The sequence below is a fragment of the Humulus lupulus genome, chromosome 5, assembly GCF_963169125.1.
Source record: "Humulus lupulus chromosome 5, drHumLupu1.1, whole genome shotgun sequence".
NCBI lineage: Eukaryota > Viridiplantae > Streptophyta > Magnoliopsida > Rosales > Cannabaceae > Humulus > Humulus lupulus.
Window position 1 is genome coordinate 89,193,139 of NC_084797.1, and position 26,781 is coordinate 89,219,919.

Here is a 26,781-nt window from a genome sequence, read left to right on the forward strand (position 1 = left end):
AGACGTACACTGGACGGGAAGACCCAGTGTCTCATGTTCACAACTTTGAACTACAAACTGATCTCTAGGGAGTTTAGGATGATGCTAGGTCCAGGATCTTCCCTGCCACCCTATCAGAAATTGCCCAGCAATGGTTCTTCATGCTGCAGCCACAATCAATTACATCATGAGATGGATTTGTACGCATATTCTATTCCCAATTTTCTTCAGCAATGCCCCTTCTGGCTGAGCCGAATGACTCGGTGGACATTAAACAAAGAGAAAATGAACCTTTAAAAGAATACATTCAACGTTTTATGCAGAAGGCCACCAGGGTTAAATACCTGAGTGATGATGGTAAATTGATAGCCATCAACTCAGGAATCAAAGGAAAAGTCTATTTTGGAGCAACTTGAAGAGGAAGTTTGCGCGTATTACCCAGGAATTCCTTGATCGGGAACAAGAATTTATTAAGCTTGACGAAAGCTAAATGGAAGGTTGATAATGCAACTCAAGCAACGACTGTGCAGGGAAGAAAAAAAAAAGGTAGGAATACCACTAACGCAACAAGAGAAAGTAAAAATGGGGCCAAAATTGCAAACGTGGTAATGGAGCTGGAAGGAGTAGTAACCAGAATGACAATAAGAAGCCTAAAACTACCGAGCAGCCCAAACCACGAGAGTATGTTCCTAAGTTCACTACTTACGCCATCCTGTTGGAACCTCGTGCAGATGTTTTAAAGGCTACACACGGTCTTACCGTACAGAAGACCTCCCCCAATGAGGAAGGACGTTAATAGATGGCATATGACAAAATTTTGTCGGTTTCACAATGACTACGGCCATGAGACAAATGAATGTAACCACCTGAAGGAAAAGATTAAATTCCTCATTCGACAAAACAATGCTCATCTGAAGAGCTATGTACGACCGACTGCCGACCTACATCCTCAACAACAATCCCTGCAACAATATCAGGCTAATCAGCCACTTTTACCACCACTTGTCGCTGGTCGGTTGGATATGATCTATGGATGATCATATTTGGCTAGTAATACCAGTAGGATGATGATGTGCTTGCTGTCCAGGAGCGTACTCCCAAACAACCTCGATATGAGTGTGAGCCCATCATATATAACGAGGAAGACACTGGTCATGTACGTCATCGGGATAATGAGCCTTTGGTTGTGGTAGTCCAAATTTCCAACATGATTGTGGCTTGAACAATGATCGAGGTGGGGAAAAGGCTTTCTGAGGACATAAGACCTGCTTTGATCCAGTTCCTTCGAAACAAGCAAGATGTTTTCACCTAGTCCCATGAGGATATGGTTGGGATCTACCCCACAATTATAAGCCACGCCCTTAATATTAATATCGACCACTTCAAGCCCGTACAACAAAAGAGGAGGTTACTTGATAATGATAGGGCTAAGGCGTTGAAGGAGGAGGTGGAAAAACTTCAGAATAACAATTTAATTAAGGAAGATTTCTACCAGGTATGGGTATCCAACCCCATGTTGGTGCAAAAACCTATTGGCAAATGGAGGGTATGCATAGGCTTCACAGACTTAAGTAAAGCATGCCAGAAAGAATACTTCCCACTTCCAAGAATTGACCAACAGGTGGATGTTATTGCCAGTCATGAGATTTTAACATTTATGGATGCCTACTCAGGGTACAAACAAATTAGTATGCATCCCCTCAACTGGGACCACACTAGTTTCCGCACAGACATAGGGTTGTACTACTACAGGGTCACGTCATTCGGCCTTAAAAATGCTAGAGCCACATATTAATGACCGATAAAACATATGTTCAAGGATCAGATTGGCAATAACATGGAAGTTTAAGTTAATGATATGTTAGTGAAATCCAAAAAGGTTGGGGGGCACATTGGCAAATTGGAGGAATGTTTCAACATTCAGAGGCCGTGCGAAATGAAATATAACCCTTTGAAATGCTCTTTGGTGTGGGGTTCGGCAAGTTTTTGGGGTTAATAGTGAACTCCAGAGGAATAGAAGCAAACCCCGAGAAAATAAAAGCGCTATTGGACATGCACTCACTAGCCAGGATAAAAGACGTGCAAAGCCTGGCAGGGCGTATAACATCACTGAGCAGGTTTGTATCAAAATCAACTAATAAGTGCATTCCATTTTTTAATATCCTCATGGGCACCAAGAAGTTTGAATGGATCGACAAATGTGAACAAGCCTTTCAAGCTCTAAAACAATAGCTGGAACAACCTCCGATCCTTTCCAAACCCTTGGAAGGAGAAGAACTGTGTATATACATGGCAGTGACGGAACACGTCGTCAGAGTAGTCCTTCAGAGAGGAGAACGGAGTCCAGCACCCAGTTTACTATGTTAGTAAAAGGCTTATCGGGGAAAAAATCAAGTATCCTCTAATTGAAAAATTGACTTACTGCCTACACTTGTCTTCGAGAAAACTTTGGCCATACTTCCAAGGTCATCCCATCAAGGTCCTAACTAACCAACCACTACGTCAAGTCCTATGAAATTCGGACACCTCTAGTCAGCTACTGAAATGGTCTATAGAGCTGGGGCAGTATGAGATCACCTACCAGCCTTGAACAGTAATTAAAGGTCAGGCTCTAGCAAACTTTGTTCTAGAAACAGATGAGGAAATGGGCGAGCAGCCACCAGAATCTAGACCACTGCCTAGTACAGGTGCTGAGCAGAACCTCGAACAACCAGAGTCTAGTACTATCTATTCTGAGAATGAAGCACAAGTCTGGATGCTACATGTCGACGGCCCGTGTACCGAATAGTTGTCCAGGGCCAGTCTTACCCTAATAATGCCTGAAGGTCAGCGCATCCCTTATGCACTCCATTTTTGGTTTAATGCATTTAATAACGAAGCGTTGTATGAAGCATTAATCGTAGGCCTGAAGTTAGCAAAAGAATTAAAGACTTCTTGGATATATACAATGATTTTCATCTTGTTGTCAATCAGGTCCTTGGTGAATACATTGCTCGGGGAGAAAAAATGATGGCCTATCATAGTATTATCCCAAAAAATTGACATGTTTGATGTGGCATCAAAATGGGACACGTGGAGTAGGCTGGGCAGACCTTCGACATGTTGTTTGGTGTATACCTACAAGGTATACGACTCTGTGGGGTAAGCAGTTTACAGACAATAAATATTTACATCTTTCCAAAGTTTGAGGGGAAGCCTTTTTAATACTACTCGACAAGACCACTAGCATGCTTGATGGTCGATATGATAGACAGATATACCTGTCAGCTGAAAGTAGTTACACTCACCGTTAGCTCTCCGCATGAATCGCCCAACCATTCTTAAAGAGCGTCTAACATAACAGAAAACTCGGTCAAGGTTTATGAAGGATAGGGTAGCAACCATTTGCAAGAATATAGGGATTCTTTCCCATCAGTTTCGCTCAGACACAAACCTTGGACGAGAGGGACAGTATAAATGCAAATTCTCCACAACAGTGGAGGGGTTCATGAAAAATAGCTCATTGACCAGTACTAGAAACATATCGAGTAGCCTGGCTTGGTACTTAGTAGCAATTATGCCATTCTTTATTGTTATTTACACTTAGAAATCTACCTTATTCATTGGTTATCTTGTGTAAACTCTTAAGATCAATGCAAATCTAAGAGGAAGTAGGTAATTACCACTTCATGGGGTCGAACCACTATAATTCTGGTGTTCTTTATTGTTTAATGCTCATCATTATTAAGTTCTTGGCTCATTTATTATTCAATGATTGTCTAATTGAATGCTCTCGAATTAATTATTTTGACACTACGTCAGTTGGATAAAATATCAGTCAACATTTTGATGCTTTCATTGAGAGCCTAAGACAATCACATTCGGATTCCATTGTTGTAAGGATGGTCGTATCAACCAGAAGTTCAAGCCAAGAGCCTTCAGAGCCTGAGGCTGAAGTCTCTCACAAATTCCCATCAATGAGCAATTTCAATGGGCAGTGAAGTGATTTGTCGCCTAGGAATCCAGCTGGTCTTAGTGCGCACACTGTTGGGCTCACTACACCAGGACGCGGAGCTGCTACCTCTGCTGGAATCACCCATGCAGGAACGTCAGGTGGATTGCTACAAATGGTACGGACCAGCCAGGACCCAAGGCTGGAGGTCCTGGACGGTATGAGCCCCACATAGAATAATAGTCATTCCTCGGTACGCTTTCCAGGAGAGCAGTTGGTCGGTATGACGAACAAAAATACCTGCCTGGATGAAAGCAGTTACACTCACCATCAGCATTCCGTAAGAATTGCCCAACCATCTGGAAAGAGTGACTAACAGCCCAAAAAACTTGGGCAAGGCTCCTGAAGAGTAGGATAGCGACTACCTGGAAGTAGAATGGGATATTTCCTCAATCAGTTATGTCGTGTACAGCCCTGGGCCAACGGAGCATTATAAAAACAAACCCTCCACCACAGTGGAGGGGGTTCAGAAAAATAGCATACCGACCGACACCAGGGATATACCGAGCAGCTTGGCTTGGTACTTAGCAGCGATTCTGTCATACATTATTGTCTTTTACATATAGAAATCCACTTGTAATCCCTTGTGATCTTGTGTAAACCTTCAAGATTAATAAAAATATAAGAGGACGTAAGTCATTACCAATCTTTGGGGCCAAACCTCTATAAATCCAGGTGTTCTCTATTGCTCATTGCTCATTATTACTAGGTTCTTAGCTCATTTATGGTGTATTTATTGTCTAACTGAAACCTCTCTAATTAACTATTTGACTCCACGTCAGATGGTAAGAAACTGGTCAACATTTTGGTGCTTTCATTGAGAGCCTAAGACAATCACATTCAGATTCTATTGCTGGAAGGATCGTAGTCTCAACGAGAAGGTCAAGCCAAGAGCCTCCAAAACCCGAGGCTGAAGTCTCTCATCAAGTCACGTCAATGAGAAATTTCGATGGGCAGCGAAGTGACTTGCCACCGAGGAATCCGTCTGGTGTTAGGGGGCAAACCGCTGGGCCCACCGCACTAGGACAAGGAGCTACTGCCTTCGCTGGAATCACCCATGCAGGAACATCAGGTGGAGCTGCTAGGTGGGGTACTGACTAGCCAGGACCCAGAGCTGGAGGTCATGCACGGTATTAGCCCCACATAGATATTGAAGGATTTGACCTTGAAATTGATTAGATAAGGGAAGTCGTGGGGCAAATGCAAGATCAGCTTGCCACTATGAACCAGGGGCGAGCCACTGCGTAGGAGGCCCTTAATGAGGTTTTAAAAAAAATAGAGAGATTTTTAGGAATGGATGGATCGACATGCCCGGGAGGTGCAGGCCCATCAGGAGGACATGGAACGTCGGACTCGGGTAGATGCTGAATCGTTCCGCAATTATATGCACCAGCAGCAAAACCAAGGTATGGGAACTGCAGTTGAACTACTGCCCAAAACCAACAACGTCCTCCCATTTTTGGTTTCGGGGAGGGTGCCATGCATGGACAATAGACTCAACATCAAAATGGGAATCAGGGTCCAGTCAGGAGTCACAGGTCTGGTCGGGGAGCCCAGGCCAATAACAATAGGCGACCCTTGCCAGCTGATGAACACGTCCTGCCAAGGCATGGCATAGGACAGGAATCTTGGTGCAGCAGGACGGGACAACAACCCTCGAGCTCAAGCACCGAATAGGAGTGGTCAGCCCCAAAACTACTAGTAATAACCTGGTCGGTACAGACAGCATCAAGAATACCAACCAAGATCCCGAAGAGATGAGTTCGAGGTTTGTAGCGCATACAAACCCAATTATGTTGATGGGTATGACCATAATGATGCAACAAGCCAAGTTTGCCAATAGAATAATCAAGGTCAAAGCGGTAACTAGCCTGAAGGATTGTTTCTCCCACAAGGGTAGGATGTCCTGAATAACCAACCACCTCGAGGTGGAGGGTTTCTGGGAGTACCTCCAGTGCCAGGTCAAGCAGACAGCAAGGATGTAGGGGGAAGACCTCGACCATACTCCATTTTCAATAGAATGGGCCCCATGGGAGGTAAATACCTTGGGGATGCTCTTAATCATAGTAGGAAAATCAGGACGTAGGAAACATATCTCAGCCTGAGCCTGTTCGGGACCCACGAATGGATGAGGTCCACAATTCACCGCTGCCCCAGGCAACTGCAGAGCATAACATCTAGGCACAGCTGGATCTATTAAACCAACTCGTAATAGACTTGACAACCCCCAAGTTAGCTGATATTGAAATGGAGAGGCAGAGAGGTTCCCCATTTTATGAACGTATTAATCTACTGCCCATAACTGTCAAATTCAAAATGTCAACATGGAAGATGTACACTAGATTGAACTTCAGAGTGATTTGCAGGGGTTCAGGATGATGCCAGGTGCAGGAAATCAGCCAGCAATGGTTCTTTAAGCTACAACAAGGGTCAGTTACATCATAGGATGGATTTGTACGCACATTCTATTCCCAATTCTCCTCGGTAATGCCCCTTCCAGCTGAGCCAAATCACTTGGTGGACATAAAACAAAGAGATAATGAACCTATAAAGGACTACATTCAACATTTTATGCGGGAAGCCACCAGGGTGAAATCCCTTAGTGATGATGGTAAATTCGTAGCATTAAATTTGGGAGTTAAAGTGAAGAGTTTGTTCTGGAGCAGTTTGAAAAGGAAGTCTGCACATACCACCCAGTATTTTCTTGATCGAGCAAAGGAATTCATCAAACTTGATGAAGTCAAGCGAAAGGTGGATAATCCAACTCAGACAGCTGCTGAGTAGCGGAAAACAGATGCTGGGAATACCACTAACTCTATAGAGGGTGGAAAAAACAAGGCTAAGAATTGTAAACGTAGTAATGGGGCAGGAACTAGTGGTAACCGGAATGATAATAAGAAGCCTAAAACTGCCGAGCACCCCAAGCAACGAGAAATATGTTCCTAAATTTACTACTTCATCCTGTAAGAGACCCGGGAAGACGTGTTTAGCAACACACAGACAATCGTACCATACAGAAGACCTCCACCAATGACAAAGGATGTTAACAAACGAACATGACTAAGTTTTGCCCGTTTCATAATGACTATGGTTAGGAAACCAATGAATGTAACCACCTGAAGTAAGAGATAGAATTCCTCATTCGACAAAACAATGCCCATCTGAAGAGGTATGTACGGCTGACTGCCGACCATCATCCTCAAAGCTTTCTCAATAACAATCTCAACAGTATCAAAGCAATCAGCCTCTCCTACTACCACCAATTGTTGGTCGGCTAGATATGATCTGTGGTGGATCGCATTTGGCTGGCAACTCCAACAAAGATCAAGAAAGATACGATCGTTCCCTTAGGCACGAGTAGGAGGAATATGTACTGGCTATCCAAGAGCGTACTCCCAAACAGCCTCGCTACGAATGTGAGCCCATCACATTCAGAGAGGAAGACACAACTCACGTACATCATCCACATAATGATCCTTTGGTGGTAGAAGTAAAGATTGCTAATATGATCGTGTCCTGAACGATGATTGACCATAGGTCATTTGCTAATATCCTATTGAAGAGTACCCTGGAGAGGATGAATTTAAGCATCAAAGATCTCAAACCATGCGAGCAGCTACTATAAGGGTTTACAGGGAATGGAATGGCTCTAGCAGGGAGCATATGATTGCGTTTGACAGTGGGGATGGTGCCTACAAGTAACACTGTAATGGCTTTGTTTGTAGTAATCATCATCCCTTGTCTGTACAATGCCATAATAGGCCAACCAACTGTGGATGCTCAAAATTCAACACCGATAAAGAACCCACATCTCATGCCTAAGGTCTCTGGAAGGTCCAAAGCAAGCATGTTTAAAGTCCATTTGAACCCTCAAAATAGTGCTCAAAATGACCCTGCTCAAATTGACCACTCCACCTTCGAAACTAGTAAAGAGCCCAAGCGTCCCGCGCGCCCCACACCTCGCGCGCGCCCCGCGCCTCGCGCGCCCTGCGCCCCGCGCGCCCTGCGCCCCGCGCGCCCCGCTCGCCTCGCGACACCACTAGGAGACAAGCGTCTCGCGGCCCTCAAGATGCCACACGTAACAGTCGCGCCGTGGTCCTCGTGGTGGCCTCCTCTCACACACTAACCTCGTTCTTAGGGGTGTCCATGTGGTGACCATGGAGCACGAAGAGTTAGAATACGGATGGTACGGTGTCCATGCCAGGCTGGTAGTGGCATTACAAGAATGGTACATGGCCAGGACTCCCTCAGTACACTTATGAGGTCAGTACCCGACAAGTAGTGGGGCATAATATGGTACCAAGACAAGAGCACTTTTGTAGGCCCCTGACATGTACTAGAGAAGACCACCACTCTTCCAACACCACTACCATCTGTACTGCTATCCTAACAGTGTACTCATGTACTATTTTGTCCTGAGGGACCACTATGTACTAAGGAGCCATTAGAGATCCAATATAAATAGATGATCACCCCTCCAGAAAGGGGGTTGGAAAATTCATTGTATGCAGAGGCTATTAAGCAATATACATTTTTCACTCCATTGTTCATCTATGTTTATCCTTCCATAAGTTCATACTAAGTTTTTATCTAAGCATCGCCACATTTACCTTTGAGTTTTCCGACCTAATTTCGTTGACAAGATTTCACCGTCAACAGTTTGGCGCCGTCTGTGGGAAGAACAAGCATCAAGCCAACATTCTTTCATCACTACCAACAAAGAAAAATGCTAAGACGTTCAAAACGCCTACGGCATATGCAAGATGATGAAGTTTGCGGGGATGGAGTAGAGTGGAGGGTGTCCAAGAAAGACCCCCTCCACCTAAGCATGGTGGTAGACCGGAGGAACCTCTTCCCTCGGGGGAGGAGAGGGAAGCATCGTCCCCAGCTATCCAGGTCGGCGGAGGTCATTCAGAGCCACTAGTGTATCCACTTAACCATCCCCTGTTGACAACACGCTCAGGCCACCAGGACCTCAGTCCCTCGACACACTGGCTAGGCAAGGGTCCCGGGGTATGCTCGGTAAGTTCCAGCTCAAGGACTCGCTTCTACAAGGATTAGATTCATGAGTTGCATAAAAAGACTCGAAGGCTGGAAACCACGATAGAGAACATGCAGGAGGTTTTAAACGACCTATTGCATGGGAAGTCAAGCATGCCCCTCCCTAAGCGTAAAGGGAAGGAGCATGAAAAAGGGGAAAGCACTGTCCCCATAGACGATGGGGGAACCCAACTTTCCACCAGTAAAACCCCCCAGACAAAGTACCAGGGGGGACCTAGGCCGACGAAATGTCCCCAGGAGCAAAGGCGGAGGGAAGGTGATGGTCGTAAGAATGAGGTCGAAGTCCCCTCAAAAGAGGCACCCCCTGGCCTAAGAAAAGAGCTCCATGGGGAGAGGTCAGAAGTAAGAACCGCACCCCCCGTGGTTCCCCCGAGAGACACAACCAAGGCAAGGGATCAACCCGAGAATCCGCAAAACTCCTTATGCAAAAAGAGGAGGGAACTAGACACCAAAATGCGAAGCCCTCGAGGCAAGATCACCACTGTACTTGGGGGGCACATGGATGACGAAGAATTCGACCATGATTCACCTTTCACAAGGGAGATTTAGGCTGAGCAAATGCCCACTGGCTTTAGAAAGCCTCGCATGACTCCATACGAGGGTAGTACAGACCCAAAATATCACTTAGACTCCTTCAATAACTTGATCAGGTTAAGAGGGGTCAACAACAGGGAAAAGTGTCATTGCTTTGTCGTTATGCTTAAAGGAGTGGCGTACAAGTGGTTCAAGAGGTTAAGGCCAGGAACAATTGAGTCATGGCAACAATTCTCTGATGAATTTCTTCAGCAACACCATGCAGCCTATGATTACATCATGCCAACTACCAGCCTCGCTAACATAAAACAAGGCGAGAATGAAAGTCTGAAGGACTACATCCATTGGTTATGCATAGAAGCAACAAAAGTGGGAGGTTTAACCAAAGCGGAGCACAAGATGGATATTACAGCCGGAGTTCGTCCAGGAAGCAAGTTGTGGGGTAACATGCTCAAAAGAGAAGTTTCGAATTTTGATGACTTCGAGAGAGAGCACATAAGTACATACGTGTGGAAGAGGGCCATAAGAACTTCTATGTTGAAGAAAGCGAACCTTCCTCCAGTTGCCCTACTACCAATACGTCTGAAGATTCCATATAGAAGGGGGCGTCGTGCTAGAGGGGTCGCTGACCAAGTTTGAGATTGAACGAAGACCATCTAGCCATGAAAGTCCCGTTCCGAGGGGAGATCACCTCAAAAATTGCAAAAAGGGTCTCAAAAGTAGACGCGCTAGCAAAAAGGGTCTCCAAAGTAGACGCTTGAGAAAAGGGTCTCAAAAGTAGACGCTAGCAAAAAGGGTCTCCAAAGTAGACGCTTGCAAAAATGGTCTCAAAAGTAGACGCTAGCAAAAAGGGTCTCCAAAGTAGACGCTTGAGAAAAGGGTCTCAAAAGCAGACGCTAGCAAAAAGGGTCTCCAAAGTAGACGCTTGCAAAAATGGTCTCAAAAGTAGACACTAGCAAAAAGGGTCTCAAAGTAGACGCTTGCAAAAAGGGTCTCAAAGAAGACGCTTGCAAAAATAGTACTATGCCTAATGACGAGAAGGACGCTTCTCGCAAGAAATAATAAGCGCGCGCAAAAATATCTAAAAGGATAACTAGAACCCAAGGGGTCAATATATCCTTATAGATACGATCAAGGTGCACTGAAGAGAGACCTATCGAACCCCCTTTCGCGTGGGCTCCAAAGGACCTCAAGCATGATAAATACAAAAAAAAAAAAAAAAAGAGTCTACAAGAAAGCCTTAAGGCCTTAGCACCCTCAAGTTTGCCCTCTAAGGAAGTGACCCTCTCCTGCGACGCAGCCGCGGTAGCCTTGGCACCCTGGAGTTCGGCCTCTAGGCTGGTGACCCATTCCTGCAACATCCTGGCCTTGGTAATTGCCCTCTTCTTCTTTTTCGATGCGGCAGAAATTTTTGCCAAGGCCCTTTCATAGACCTGGTTTCAGCAAGCCCCCCCTCAAGCTCCTGGACCTAAACTGCAAGACGGTCCCTCTCGGCATTCGACATGGAAAGGTTATGAGCCGAGTCAACAAATCGCTGAGCCATTGTATAGGCCTGGCATGAAGACCTATTTATAAGAATCAAAGAGAAGAGTCTACCAGAGCACCTAAAGGTCCTCTCCTAGATTGGGGGGCAAGTGTGGATGCTCAAAATTCAACACCGGTAAAGAACCCACATCTCATGCCTAAGGTCCCTGGAAGGTCCAAAGCAACCATGTTTGAAGTCCATTTGAACCTTCAAATTAGTGCTCAACATGACCCTGCTCAAATTGACCACTCCACCTTGGACACTAGTAAAGAGCCCAAGTGTCCCACGCTCCCCACGCCTCGCGCGTGCCCAGCGCCTCGCGCACCCCACGCCTCGTGCGCGCCCCATGCCTTGCGCACCCCGCACATCCCGCTCGCCTCACGACACCACCAGGAGACAAGCGTCTCGCAGCCCTCCAGATTCCACACGCAACAGTCGCGTTGTGGTCCTCGTGGTGGCCTCCTCTCACACACCAGCCTCGTCCTTAGGGGTGTCCACGTGGTGACCATGGAGCACGAAGAGTTAGAATAGGGATGGTACGGTGTCCACGCCAGGCTGGTAGTGGCAGTACAAGAATGGTACATGGCCAGGACTCCCTCAGTACACTTATGAGGTCAGTACCCGACAAGTAGTGGGGGCATAATATGGTCCCAAGACAATAGCACTTTTGCAGGCCCCTGACATGTACTAGGGAAGACCACCACTCTTCCAACACCACTACCATCTGTACTGCTATCCTGACAGTGTACTCATGTACTATTTTGTCCTGAGGGACCACTATGTACAAAGGAGCCATTAGAGCTCAAATATAAATAGATGATCACCCCTCCAGAAAGGGGGTTGGAAAATTCATTATATGCAGAGGCTATTAAGGAATATACATTTTTCACTCCATTGTTCATCTATGTTTATCCTTCCATAAGTTCATTCTATGTTTTTATCTAAACATCGCCACATTTAACTTTGAGTTTTCCAACCTAATTTTGTTGATGAGATTTCACCGTCAACACCAACCATGTATGACCTCCCAGCAGTCACTTTAGTCTTCCTTCTGCTCGTCAAATTCCCCACCCATGCAGGTATAGAATGTCTCAAAGGGAACATACTAATGGCCAGAAAATGTTATAATTCATTAGTAAGAAAGGCAGGAAAGGCAGTCTACACCGCACAGCCCGCAGGGCCTAGTCATCATAAATAAGATGTAGCCCAAAACTAGGGGGGATATAAACCCTTGTTTTGGGGATATTGATATAGGGGTGGGTCCGATCAAAGAATTAGAGGAAATCTTACTTGACCCAAAACACCCGACCAGGATTGTAAAGGTAGGGAAAGGGTTGTCCGGGAACATAAGATCCGTCTTGATCCAGTTCCAATGGAACAACCAAGATGTATTCACCTGGTCTCATGATGATATGGTGGGGATCTGCCCAACCATTATAAGCCACGCCTTTCACATCGATACCAAGCACTTCAAGCCCGTAAAAAATAAGAGGTTACTAGATCCAACTAGGGCAAAGGCTTTGAAGTAGGAGGTGGAGAAGCTTCGAAATAACAACTTCATTAGGGAAGCTTTCTACCCGGTATGGGTGTCCAATCCCATATTGGTACCGAAGCCTAATAACAAGTGGATGGTGTAAATAGATTTCACAGATTTAAATAAGGTGTTATCCCAGAAATTGGCATATCTGACGTGGCACTAATCTTGAACACGTGGAGTAGACTAGGCACCACTGGCAGGTTGGTCGGTGTATCCCTGTAGGGCATACAAAAAGTTACTGCTTGACATACTATCTCCAGAGGCTCAGCTGCTCGGCAAGACTCCCAGAAAAATTGATGGTCCGTATGATAGGCAGGCTGGTCATAATACACTTGACAAATAAATAATAGTCATTGCGCGGTACGCTTGCCAGGAGAGCAGTAGGTAGGTATGACAAACAGACATACCTGCCCGAATGAAAGTAGTTACACTCACCATCAACTGTCCGGAGGAATCGCCCAACCACCCGCAAAGAGTGTCCAATAGCCCTGAAAACATGGTCAAGCCTCCTAACAAATAGGATTGTAACTACCTGTGAGAATAATTGGATATTTCCACAATCAGTTATGCTGTGTTCAACCCCTGGGCTAATAGAGCATTATAAATACAAACCCTCCACAACAGTGGAGGGGGTTCTGGGAAATTGCCCACCGGCCAACACTAGGAACATACTGAGCAGCTTGGCTTGGTACTTAGCAGTGATTCTGTCATACTGTATTGTTTGTTACACATATAAATCCACCTGTAATCCCTAGTGATTTTTTGTAAACCTTCAAGATTAATACAAATCTAAGAGGATGTAGGTCATTACCAATCTTTTGGACCAAACCTCTATAAATCCTGGTGTTCTCTATTATTTATTGTTGATTATTACTACGTTCTTGGCTCATTTATTGTTCATCGATTGTCTAATTGAAAGCTCTCTAATTAATTATTTGTGTAGCATCGTAAATTTGCTAATAAGGCTTAGACCCTTTATTGGCATGCTAGGAGGGCAATAATTGATTTAATTAAGTTAATATGTGAATTCAATGATAATGTGATTAGAAATGCATGTTTAGGTGAATTAAATATGCATGTGGACTCCATTTGACTATTTGGGGCATATTTTTAATTTTAGCCCGTTGAGGGCATAAATGTTATATTTGTGTATAGTATGATTGATACCATGATTAAGTGGTGATATACTTGTGATGTGCAATGCAACACAATCCTAGAGCAGTTTAGCTATATAGTCACAACGGGGTCGAATACCCGGCTCGGGAAGATCCTAGGGGTATTTTGGGAACGCAGTTGGTGTTTGGGATTTACTGGGTAACGAATAGTAGTTTAGTAATGATTTGGACATGCCAGGATTAAACGATGATTTATAGGAATACTCGAGGACTTAACGAGTTGTAGCATATGACAAAATTGCCCTTAGTGGCACTTGAGGATTTGGATAGACTTGAGGGGGTAATTTGGACATTTGGCTAAGGGATATATATGTTTATTTTGGGTGCTGAGACTTTCAAAGAAAGAAGAAGGAAAAGAAAAAACAGGGACTCTTAGGTCACCCTCTCTTCCCCACTGTTTTCTCTCTCCCTCTCACGGTGCTTGAGGAATTTGAAGAAACTTGAGGATCTAAGGCTGAAGAATTGAGAGGTCATACTTGATTTGCTTAAGGGAAACAATTCAGGGGAGGAGATACCACAAAGGTAAGGGTTAAATCTAACTTGTTTTTATTGAATTTTGTTGTTGAATTTTTCCATGGAAGGGAAGCTTGCATGAGAGTTGAGTTTTGAATTGAATTTGAGTGTAGGTGAGGTTAGGGAGTTGTTTCTAAGTGGTTATGATGTCTAGGTTGTATGGACAAGGAATCTAGGCTCAATTCTTTGTTTAATTAGTTTTTTGGGTGAGAATTAATGGTTTAGGTTCGAAGAAATATGCAGAGAAAATGATGGTTTTTGGCTTTCGAAGGCCCGAGCCATGGTCTGCGTGTTTGAAGAGGCTTGAGAAGCCTCTGGTTCGCCCAGGAGTCGTGACTGGGGAAGCATGTCTCAGCTCATGTCCTCCAACAAGAAGGGCCTTGCCCTCTGACCAAGTATCAGGCCACGGCCCTAAAGGGCATGTTGCGACCCTAAATGGAAAATAAGGGGGGTTAAGGTTTTTAGCTCAGGAACTTGAATGTTAAGACTCGGGAAGGATCCAACTACCCAGATTAGTAGAATCCAAGGTCCTGGAGGCTAGATTAATATTTCAAAGTTATTTATTTGTTTAGAACTTGATGGATGGTTATTATGAATGCATTTTGACTAGGTTTTCAATAAAGCTCGGGATAGAAGTTTGTGTTCAAGATCGTGTTATTCAGAAAGCTCGAGACATAGGTAAGAAAATTGTTGTACTCGTAGAGTAGGGCGTGGCCCTATTATTGGAATTGCAAGGTTCGGCCCTAATGTTTATGTTTTTTATGCTTTTAAATATTTGTGAATATTATTATTTATGTTTATGAATGAACAACGAGGCCGAGAACGACAAGGGTTGTGAACGGCAAAGGCCGAGAATGGCAAGATGATGGGTACGACAATAGGCTAGGTATGGAAAGGTGTAGGGATTGACGTTGAGCACACGGAGTGTAGGTCATTAGGGAGAGACCTTCCTAGGTTGCAGTTGTAACTCCCTAGATAGCCAGGACCATTACACTGTGTACTTATGAAGGTGCAGGACTTGCTAATCAAGTCATTAATTTGAAAACGTGTCACTAAACATGTAAGATCTAAGGTTAAAAGGTTTTGGTCTCAAAAGACTCAATTCATATATTTAAACTGTAGTAAACATGGGATTCCTTACAAAAATGAAGTTAAAGAAAGTTTACAGACTCCCAAAAGTACATGAGAAACCACTAGCCATACTAAGGCAAAACAGACAATTTCCAAGTTCCATGTCCTTGCCTAGACCTCAACCGTGGCGACCGAGCACCTGGCTATGTACATTCCGCTCGCCGAGCTCTCCAGTCAGGGCTGATCTAACTTGCCCTTGCCTTTACCTGCACCACGTAGCACTCGTGAGCCAAGGCCCAGCAAGAAAACATCATAGTAACTCAAACAATGGTGACAGACAAATAGCTCAGTAAGCATGTATACTCATCAGATAATCCACAACAGATAATCAACATATACAACCCAATCCAAGATACATTCTATCACATATAACATTCATATCACATAGTATTCAGGGCCGACGACTTAGGCCACACCCTCTGTTTAACCCACTGACTCTGGCCCGCTTAAACCAAGCTCAGTGCATAATAAGCTGTCCTCGACTACCAATGGTCAAGCCGCGCCATGTGCGCTAGTGAGACCCTTGGCACCCTTAGGCCATTGGTTCACTAAAGGGCTTGCATGGCATAATACCATCTTTTCAAGCTTCTACAATAGGGAGCCCTTAGTCCCGTCACATATATTCAACCAGGTGCAGTTTTCTTACCTTTAGTCTGTACGGTTATCGAATTATGAGCAACGCCCCTCAAGCACGATTCGTTCCCGAGCCTAAGCTTTTATCACCTAGCCACAACCAAAGTATAGGGTTTCATAAATACTCAAATATAAGTTCCCAGTTAAAAAACTAACTCCCGGGACTCCTAATTCCACCAAGCACGGTGGTGAAACCAAACCCGAGTACACTAGACCACTTTCCCATGCTTAAAACCCTCAAAATCTCAAGTGTGCAACCAAGGGCTGCGACCCCCAAAGCCTAGCCACGGCCCTTTCCAAAACAGAACCTACTCCCACACTTGAACCGCACACGCGCCGCGGCCCTTGCCTTGGGCGCCACGGCGCGCCCCCTTAGCCGAGCCCCCTTGGCTTCTTTGCATGCTAGGGCCGCAGCGCTCTAGAACAGAGCCACGACCCTCCTCTTCGAACCCAGATTTTTCACCATTTCAAAGCTCAAAACCTTACCTTAAACCATCCCGAAACTTCCCAACTCTTAACCAATTAATTCCCAACTTCTTTATCATGATCTAAACAACATAATTCCCAAGAAAACACAACCTAGTACACTCTAATCACCTCCTTTCAACTTCTGAAACCCAAGTGCTATAAACACTCAAACCAGCCACCTAAACTCAATTTAAACCTCTAAACAATAAGTTAAAACTCACCTTTGCTGTAGAATCACTTCACCAAGCTGTGGCCAAGCTAAGCTCCCAAGTTTTCCCTCTTAATTCTACCTTAGAACATCAAAATCATACTTGTTTCAGCACTTAACTAAAACCCAGCTAGAACTCAGAATTCAACCACAGAAAAGATGTTTAGATGCTTACCTTAATCCTTGTTTAAGGGCTTGATAAATCCCTGAGCTAGACCTTCAATTCCTCACTACAAATCCCAGAATTTCTAGCTAGTTCCCCTTAGTTCTCTATGTTTTCTTTTCCCTTTGTTTCCCTTGAGCGTGAAAGAGAGAGCTAAAGCTAAGTTAAAGTCGGTTTATGTTTTCTTCTAAAAGCTTCCTAAGGTCTATCTCACATATTAAATCAATCCCGAGGCTCGGGGTACCGGAACCGTCCCCGAGGCCAAAATGGTAAAATCCCCCAATATTCCCGCCTAGACATTCTAACCTCAAATATATCTCTATATATTTATTTTCATGTCCCGATAACCCAAATCACTATCCGCTATCCAAAAGTACCCCCGACTTGTCCAAAGTCATATCTTAAGCCCCGTTGTGACTTTTCCCCGCTATCTGACCCTAGAACCGTGTTGAGTCGTGCTCAACGAACCTGTCCACATAATAATGTGGTTCTCACATATATCACGTATCATATACCACATAATATAATCAATTATCATAGAAACATTATTAAACATATAACTACTCATTAAATCACAATTATTTCATTAATGCCCTCCTGACACACTAATCAAGGCCCTTAAGCCTTATTAGCGAATTTGGGTCGTTACAACAGTAGTCACCTTCTCGGTGAAGTTCGCAAACCCAGGGCCTGGTAAAGCGCCTGGGACAGCGCTGGTCGCTATATGTTTATCCTGTTGGTTGTTTTATTGTATATTGTGGATTGTCCTATATATATATATTAAATGTACTATGTTGAGTTTTCTTGCTGGGCTTCGGCTCACGGGTGCTCTATGGTGCAAGTAAGGGCAAAGGAAAGGTCGACCAACCATGAGTACGGAGAGCATGGAGTGACGGGTACATGTTCAGCCTACCTGGCTGCCACGACTAGGGTTATTTTTGGGAAAATATACTATCATGGTTATTTTGTCACCTAGGTTGACCTTAATTGTATTTTTGAATTCTAAAGCATTTTACAAATAGTATTTCGGAATCCCGTTTGTACAACTTTTCTATAATTTCAGTGAATGTCCAAATTTTAAATTTTTTGTCATTAAACGAGTTTAACTTCAGTTCAGTCACACTTTTGACCTAAACCTCAATTAGCGAGCTAATGGCACATTTATAACTCACATAGTAATGACTCTAAGGAAGTAGGGCGTTACAACTTGGTATTAGAGCGAGCCAAGGTTTATGGTTCCCAAAGATTGACCGAACATGTACGCTCGCTGCCAGTGACAAGCTTAACTCAGGGTTGGTTGGTAATTGATGAATTATATGCTTAATTGATTATTTAAGTGCCCCTGTGTGCCTGAATATATAAATAGAGCATGGTGAATGTGTTGATATATGCATGATGTTAGGGCATGGCCCCCTTGATTGTTGTATGTTATATGTGTTATGTGGATTTTCTAGTTGTGGTTGATTGATGAAATTGGGAGGTGGTTTTGGATGTTGTTATCATAATTGATGTGCGGCGTCATTGGTTTCAGGCATATTGTAGTGATGCCTCGGCGATCAATCAGCTAATCATACCCAGAAACCCAGCTAAAATTCAATGATGGGTCTGAAGCTCTTACCTCAAATTTGGCTGACATTTCCTCTAAATTTTCTAGCTTCAACACCTAGCTTGAATCTCCCTAACTTTCTGTCCAAAATTCCCAAGCATCAGCCACTTCCAACAGCGCCAAAACAATCACATACCAAGAGTGAGAGGGAGAACTCGTGAGGGAGAGAGAGAGAGTGAGTTGAACCCTTTTACCTTCTTTCCTTCCTTAATTCTTCTATATTCTTCTGCCTTATTCTAACAAAAGGCTAAGCATATCCTTTATTAACCAAAATGACCATCTTACCCCCTTTAAACCAAACTAACCTTAACTTAATCTAGGGGTAGAACAGTCATTTATTTCCAATTCCCAGTAATTTCCCCAAGTGTTCCTAATATTTACCATTTAAATACCACCATCCAAATAATCACCAATTATTTACCCAATGTCTAATCATATCCAATATATCTCCTAAATTTCTGACAATACTCCCAGGCTCCCCCGAGCTGGGTATAAATCCCCATCGTGACTATTTCACCAAACTGCTCACTAGGACCGTCTCGAGCCATATGCTACAAATATATCCACATAATAATGTGGTCTCAACTATTTATCGCAAATAATCACATTTATGCCCTCAATGGGCCAAAATTACAAATATTCCCCTATAAGATAAACAGGGCCTACATGCATACTAATACTCATAATCATGCATCTCGCATATCCATATAATCATATAAGCATGATTATCACATAATCATGCATTAAATCATTTAAATCACACATAAACCAATTATGCCCTCCCGACACACTAATCAAGGCCCTTAAGACTTATTAGTAATTTTGGGTCGTTACAACTATCCCATCCTACTGAGAATTTCATCGTCGAAATTTACCTGAATAACTCGGGATACTGATCCCGCATTGCTGACTCAAGCTACTAGGTCGCCTCCTCGACCCTACTATTCCTCCATAACACCTTAACCAAAGGAATTGTCTTGTTCCATAGAACCGTATCTTTCCAATCTAAGATTTGTACCGGTTGCTGCTCAAAAGACAAATATGTCTGTAATTCCAAGTCTCCATACTTAAACACATGTGTTGTATCTGAGATGTACTTCCGAAGCATAGAGACGTGGAATATGTCATGAACTCCCGACGACGATGGTGGCAATGCTAACCTATAAGCCACTTGTTCGATCCTCTCTAGGATCTCGAAAGGTCCAATAAATCGAGGGCTCAGCTTGCCCTTTTTCCCAAACCTCCTCACTCCTTGTAGAGGTGAAACTCACAGAAACACATGGTCCCCAACCTGGAACTCCATGTCCCTATGCTTAGGATCAACGTAGCTTTTTTGTCTACTCTGTGAAGCAAGCATTCTAGCTCGGATCTTCTCAGTAGCTTCATTCGTCTTCTGAACCATGTCTGGCCCCAAATACTTTATCTCACCCACCTCATCCCAATGAATGGGAAATCTACATTTCCTCCCATATAACATCTCATATGGTGCCACTCCAATCATCGATTGATAACTGTTGTTGTATGGGAACTCAATCAATGGGAGATACTTACTCCAAGATCCTTCAAAGTCGATCACGCATGCCCTAAGCATATCCTCCAACACCTGAATCGTCCTCACAGACTGACCATCGGTCTAAGGATGAAAGGTTGTGTTGAACTTCAATTGAGTCCCCGTAGCCTTCTGCAAACTACCCCAAAACTTGGAGGTAAATATAGGATCTCGATCTAACACTATAGACTTAGGAACCCCAGGGAGAAGTACGATCTCCCTCACATACAACTCTGCATACTGATCCACCATATATGCCATCTTCACTAGAAGAAAATGAGCTGACTAATACTCATAATCATGCATCTCACATATCCATATAATCATATATGCATGCTTATCACATAATCATGCATTAAATCATTTAAATCACACATAAACCAATTATGCCCTCCATACACACTAATCAAGGCCCTTAAGTCTTATTAGTAATTTTGGGTCGTTACAGGGGGGAAGACATAGGCCCTCGTTTCGGGGATATTGATACAGGGGTGGGTCCAGTTGAAGAATTAGAAAAGGTCCCGCTTGACCCAAAACACCCCACCAGGGTGGTCAAGGTAACATAAGATTCGCCTTGATCAATTTCCTATGGAACAACCAAGATGTATTCACCTGGTCTCATGATGATATGGTGGGGTTCTACCCAACCATTATACACCACACCCTCAACGCCGATGCCTAACACTTCAAGCCTGTACAGGAGGAAAGGAGGTCATTGGATCCAACGAGGGCAAATGCATTATAGGAAGAAGTGGAGAAGTTACAAAATAACGACTACATTGGGGAAGCTTTCTACCCAGTATGGCTGTCTAATATCGTATTGGTACTGAAGCCTAATAACAAGTGGAGGGTATGCATAGATTTCACTAATTTAAATAAGGCATGCCCAAAGGAGTGCTTTCCACTTCCAAGAATTGACCAGCTGGTGGACGATACAGCCGGCCACGAGATCTTAACCTTTATGGACGCCTATTTGAGGTACAACAAGATAAGTATGCATCCGCCCGACCAGGACCACACCAGCTTCCGCATGGATGTGGGGTTGTATTGCTATAAAGTTATGTCGTTCGGCCTTTAAAATGCTGGAGCGACATATCAGCGGCTGGTGAACTGTATGTTCAAAGACCAAATAGGAAATAACATGTAGGTTTACTTGGATGATATGTTGGTGAAATCCAAAAAGGTTGGGGGGTACATTGAAGACTTGGAGGAATGCTTAAATATCTTGAGGTAGTATAGAATGAAATTGAACCCCCTAAAATGCTCCTTTGTTGTGAGTTCGGGAAAATTCTTGGGATTTATAGTAAACTCCAGGGGAATTTAAGCAAACCCCAAAAAGATAAAGGCACTGCTGGACATGCCCTCACCAGCCAGAATCAAGGACATGCAGAGTTTGACAGGACACATAGCAGCACTCAGCAGATTCGTGTCCAAATCCACTGATAAGTTTATTCCATTTTTTAAAATCCTCAGAGGTACAATGAAATTTGAATGGACTGAAGAATGCAAACAAGCCTTCCAATCTCCAAAATAGCAACTGGCACAACCCCCAATCCTTTCAAAACCTCTGGAGGGTGAAGAACTGTGCATATACTTGACAGTAACTCAACATGTTGTCAGTTCAGTCCTCATCAGAGAAGAAAACAAGATCCAGCATCCAGTCTACTATGTCAGTAAAAGGTTGGTCGAAGCCGAGAGCAAGTATCCTCTAATTGAAAAATTAACTTACAGCCTGCTCTTGTCATCCAAAAAACTTCACCCATACCTCCAAGCTCATCCCATCAAGGTTCTGACTAGCCAACCATTGCGCCAAGTCCTGCTAAAACCAGACACCTTTGGTTAGTTACTAAAATGGTCTATAGAGCTCGGGTAATATGAAATCACTTACAAGCCCCGAACATCAATTAAAAGTCAGGCTCTCGTAGATTTTGTAGATGAATGTACCATTATACTAGATATGGACGAAGAAATGGCCAAGCAGTCATCAATGTCTGGACCACTACCAAGTACAGGTGATATGCAGAACACCGAGAGCCTAGCACTTAGCATTGGTCATCTCGAAGAAGAACCCCAGGTATGGAAGCTGCACGTCGATGGCTCATCTACTGATCAACTGTCTGGAGTCGGGCTAACATTAATCACTCCTGAAGGGCAACACATCCATTATGTACTTCATTTTGGATTTGAAGCATACAATAATGAAGCAGAGTATGAAGCATTAATCATGGGGCTGAGGTTAGCAAGGGAAGTGAAGGTTGAAGTCTTAGACATATACATTATTCACAATTGGTTGTCAATCAAGTCCTCGGTGAGTACACCGCTCGGGGAGAAAAATGATGGCCTATCTTGATAAGATCATAGACCTGGTTGCTCAGCTCAAGAGGTACCATATCCAACAGATACCAAGAGAACAAAATGCTACAGTAGATGCACTGGCTAGACTAGCCAACAGTGTTATGATGGACAAGGCCAACCTAGTCCCTATTGAATACCTGGAAGAACCAAGTATCAACATGCCAAAACTAATCTTTCTTATAGACAACACTCCATACTGGATGACCCCAGTTGCAGCTTATCTGGAACATGACATCCTCCAAAGTAGTCACAATGAATCAAGAGAATTAATAAGAAAAGTTGCTCAGTATATAATCCTGGACAGGATTATGAATAGAAGGGGGTTTTCTATGCCATTACTTAGATGTGTCAACCAAACATAATTAGGGCGACTGCTGGGGGAAGTACACAAGGTTTTCATGGGAACCATCCAGAGGGGCAAAGTCTGTCTAAAAAGATTTTAAGGTAAGGCTACTTCTAGCCAAATATGAACGAAGATGCCTTTAAGTATGTTTGACGATGTGACGAGTGTCAGAGATTTTCCAAGACACCTCGAGCAGCCCCAAATGAGCTTACTCAAATGCAGAGTTCATGGCCCTTCGCTATTTGGGGAATTAACCTTATTGGTCGGTTACCAAAGGGAAAGCAGGGAGTACAGTATGAAGTCATGGCAGTTGATTACTTCACCAAGTGGGTGGAGGACGAGCCACTGGCAACCATTACTTCCAAAAAAGTACTGTACTTCGTGGTGAAAAATAAAATCTGCAGATTCGGTCTACCCCAGACCATAGTGTCTGACAATGGCATGTAGTTCGATAGCCATTTATTTACTAATTTATGTGCTAGACATGACATCATGGAATACTTCTCAGCAGTGTTGCACCCTCAAGCAAATGGGAAGGTAGAAGTAGTTAACAAAACTCTCAAAGACACTCTGAAGAAGCGTCTAGAACTGGCTAAACAGAACTGGCCTGAAAAATTGCCTTAAGTACTCTGGTCATACAAGACTACCAAGCGGATAGCTACTGGTGAGACCCCCTTTGCACTATGTATGTGTATGATGCAATGCCGCCAATCGAGATGAATCCACCTTCTCACAGACATATGGTGTACGACCAAGATCGTAACCACCAATTACTGGCCGAGTCCTTAGACTGGATTGAAGAAAGACACGAAAAGTGCAATATACACCTCACTGCCCACCAGCAAAAATTTGCCCGGTACTTCAATTCTAGAGTTAAGGAAAGAAAGTTTGACGTGGGAGATCTAGTCCTGCAAAGAATATTCCCAGAAACTTGAGATGCCTCAGTAGGAGTGCTATAGGGCCAAGCTAGGAAGGTCCTTACCAGGTCACAGAAATAATACCGCCCGATACGTACAAGCTAGCGCCGGATGACCAAGATCTCCAATTAGTACCTACCCCTGTTACTAGAATGGGGAACATTTGAGGAAGTATTACCAATAAAGATTAATTTTAAGTGATTGTTGACTGGCCAGTACAAGCACGAACTGCCCGTACCACCGACCAGCTCGAGTTAGCTATATTAATTATGCATAAGCATGATTTATCCATTTATTGTAATAATTAAAATTTATGAATGTAAGCTACATTGTATTAACACAGCTTGTATGGCTAACTTTTAATAAATAAGACACAATTTTTGTCCATTTTTACAAGCCTTACTTTTACAATGATTATCTTGCAAATTAGTGGTTTATTTCATGGATTGTCAGTAGTGTATGAAACCTTTATAGGATTTTATAAACCCAAGTACCCCTGAATAGGTTATTACGAACAGCTCTGGTCAGTTAGCAAGTGACCAAGAGGATAACCCAAAAGTTATGAATCATGCCCGGTCACTTGGAGGGCACCATAGTTGTAACACCCTGGATAGCCAAGACCGTTACACAGTGTGTTTATAAAGTGCCAGACTTGCTAACCAAGTCATTAAAGTAAAAACGTGTTACTGAAACAGTAGAGGAACTAGGGTTAAAAGTGTTTTGGTCTCAAAAGCTACATTTTCATTACTAAACATTGTTTCATTACATGGGATCCCAAAAATGACCGTTTCAAAGGTCATTTACAAAATTTACAAGGTTTAAATACATTAGCGGCCGTACTAAGGCAAAATGAGCAGTTAGGTAGTCTCTGTCCTGACACACTCCTCGACCATGGTGATCGAACGGCTGGCTATGTACATTACACCTCGGAGCTCTCCACCTCAGGCATGGTCCAGCTTGCCCTTGCCCTTACCTGCACCACGAAGCACCCGTGAGCCAAGGCCCAGCAAGAAAACACAGCAATGACAGAGCATGAACAACTAGCAATCAAGTCATTTATTCATATAGCATCTCATAAATTTCAAGTATATCATCATTCAAGCATACCACATACTAAGGATTTCATCTCATAAAACATAATGCATAGACGATAACCAGGGCTAGCGCCCACAGGCTGCTCCCTTTGTTATCCTAATGTTTCTGGCTCCCAGTGGCCAATTCGCGCCCCATGCGCTAAAATCATGAACGGTACTCTTAGACCGCTTATACGTGTCCCTTGGCATAATACCAACGATGACACAATATAACTCTCGGGAGCACTTAGTCCCATTCACAACCATATATTCGGGTGCGGTTTTCTTACCTTTCAATTCACTGGTTTTCGATGCCACGTAGCCGCAAGCACGGTCCTCTACCCCGAGCCACTCTAGAGTCCTAATCACAACACAAATAATATTCTTTGTCATTAACCAATCCAAGACTACCTTCCCGGTACCTAACCCACACTCTCGGAACCCCCAAAACCTTAGAACAACACCCCGGAGACATCCCCCGAACCCCCGGGGCAAAGGCCTAAAATTGTCAAAAATAACACCCTGAAATTAGCCTTGTGCCGTGGCACCACATCCTTGTGCCGCGACACCCACCAGTCAGAGCCTCCAAGCCGCGGCACACAAAACCCGTGCCGCGGTACGCCTTCGCAGCCCAGAATTCTGGGTTTTTCCTTCGCATTTTCCCGAGCTCCAACCTCTCCAATTCACCCCAAGCTCCATCCTAAGTCCCAAAACCAACTCTAAACCCCTAACAAACCTCACAACAACCCAAAGACATCATACCCAAGCTCACTCACACTTTCAATCCTAAAATTCACTCTTGAATTTCACACTTAACAACTCAAACCAGAAAAATTATGAACAGCTTGAACTCAAACACAACCCACACTTCAAACTCCCTATACCTTAACAAAAACAAGCCTAATAAACATACAAAGACCTTACCTTAAGTGATGGGTTCAACCTCCAGCTCTTGACCTCCTTCCCCCTTGATTCCCAATTCTGAAATTACATAAAACCAGCCACCAACTTGCCTCAATTCACCTTCCTTAACTAAAATTCAGACTTAAAACTTGGATATAGCATAATCAAAATCTTACCTCTGAGTATTCTTGGTCTAAGTCTGCTTGACAACTTCAATCACTCTTGATTCTCCTTCCAAAAGTTAAATTCAGTCTCTCCCTTCTTCCTCTTAAGTTTGCTCTTCCTCTAGGTTTCTAATTTCAGCATAAACCCATCTCCCCAAATATTATACGTATATGATATTCCCCCTTCAGCTGATAATCATCCATCCTACCAAATGTCTACTCTACCCTTCCACTAATACCCCTTCCTAACTTAACCTCAAGGCCATACTTGTCTTTTCACCAGCTTTGCAATTCTACCACTTTCCCATAAAACCTGTTACTCTCTATGGTTACTAACAGTTACGCAGGTTACCAAATCACCAGTTACCAATACCTAGTTTCCTAGGACCGTCTCGGCACGTGCATCACGTTGGTATCACAGAACCCACACGGTACAATTCACACATCATAATTATCACATAATATAATTCACATAATTGTATAACGTGCCTAAATCATTATCATGCATCTCAATCATAAAAATCACACATAATTCCCATCATGCCCTCCCGACATTCTAATCAAGGCCCTTAAGCCTTATTAGTGAATTTGGGTTGTTACAATAGTCATACATGGACAAGCAGAGAGAAAAGCGTGTAATCAAAAGGACATAGAAACATTAATTTTTATTAATGTTCAAGTGCTTGCGCGTTGCTCGGTATGTACCCAGCAACAAAAAGAGCCATACAACAATTTCTGTAGATAGGGTTGAACAGTTTTTGTTTACAACTCATTCAAAAAAATTTAATAGCTCTGATTCACAGAGCTACACAGGTCCAAAAATAGTATACGTCAAGTAGCAAGGAAAAATAAAAGCACGAGCAGATATATAGCTAAAATGAGAAGCATTTTATAAAAAGGAAAAAGAATGCTAGAGATTAAAGGCTGCTAAGCTCAACCATGTTGTTTTGGCT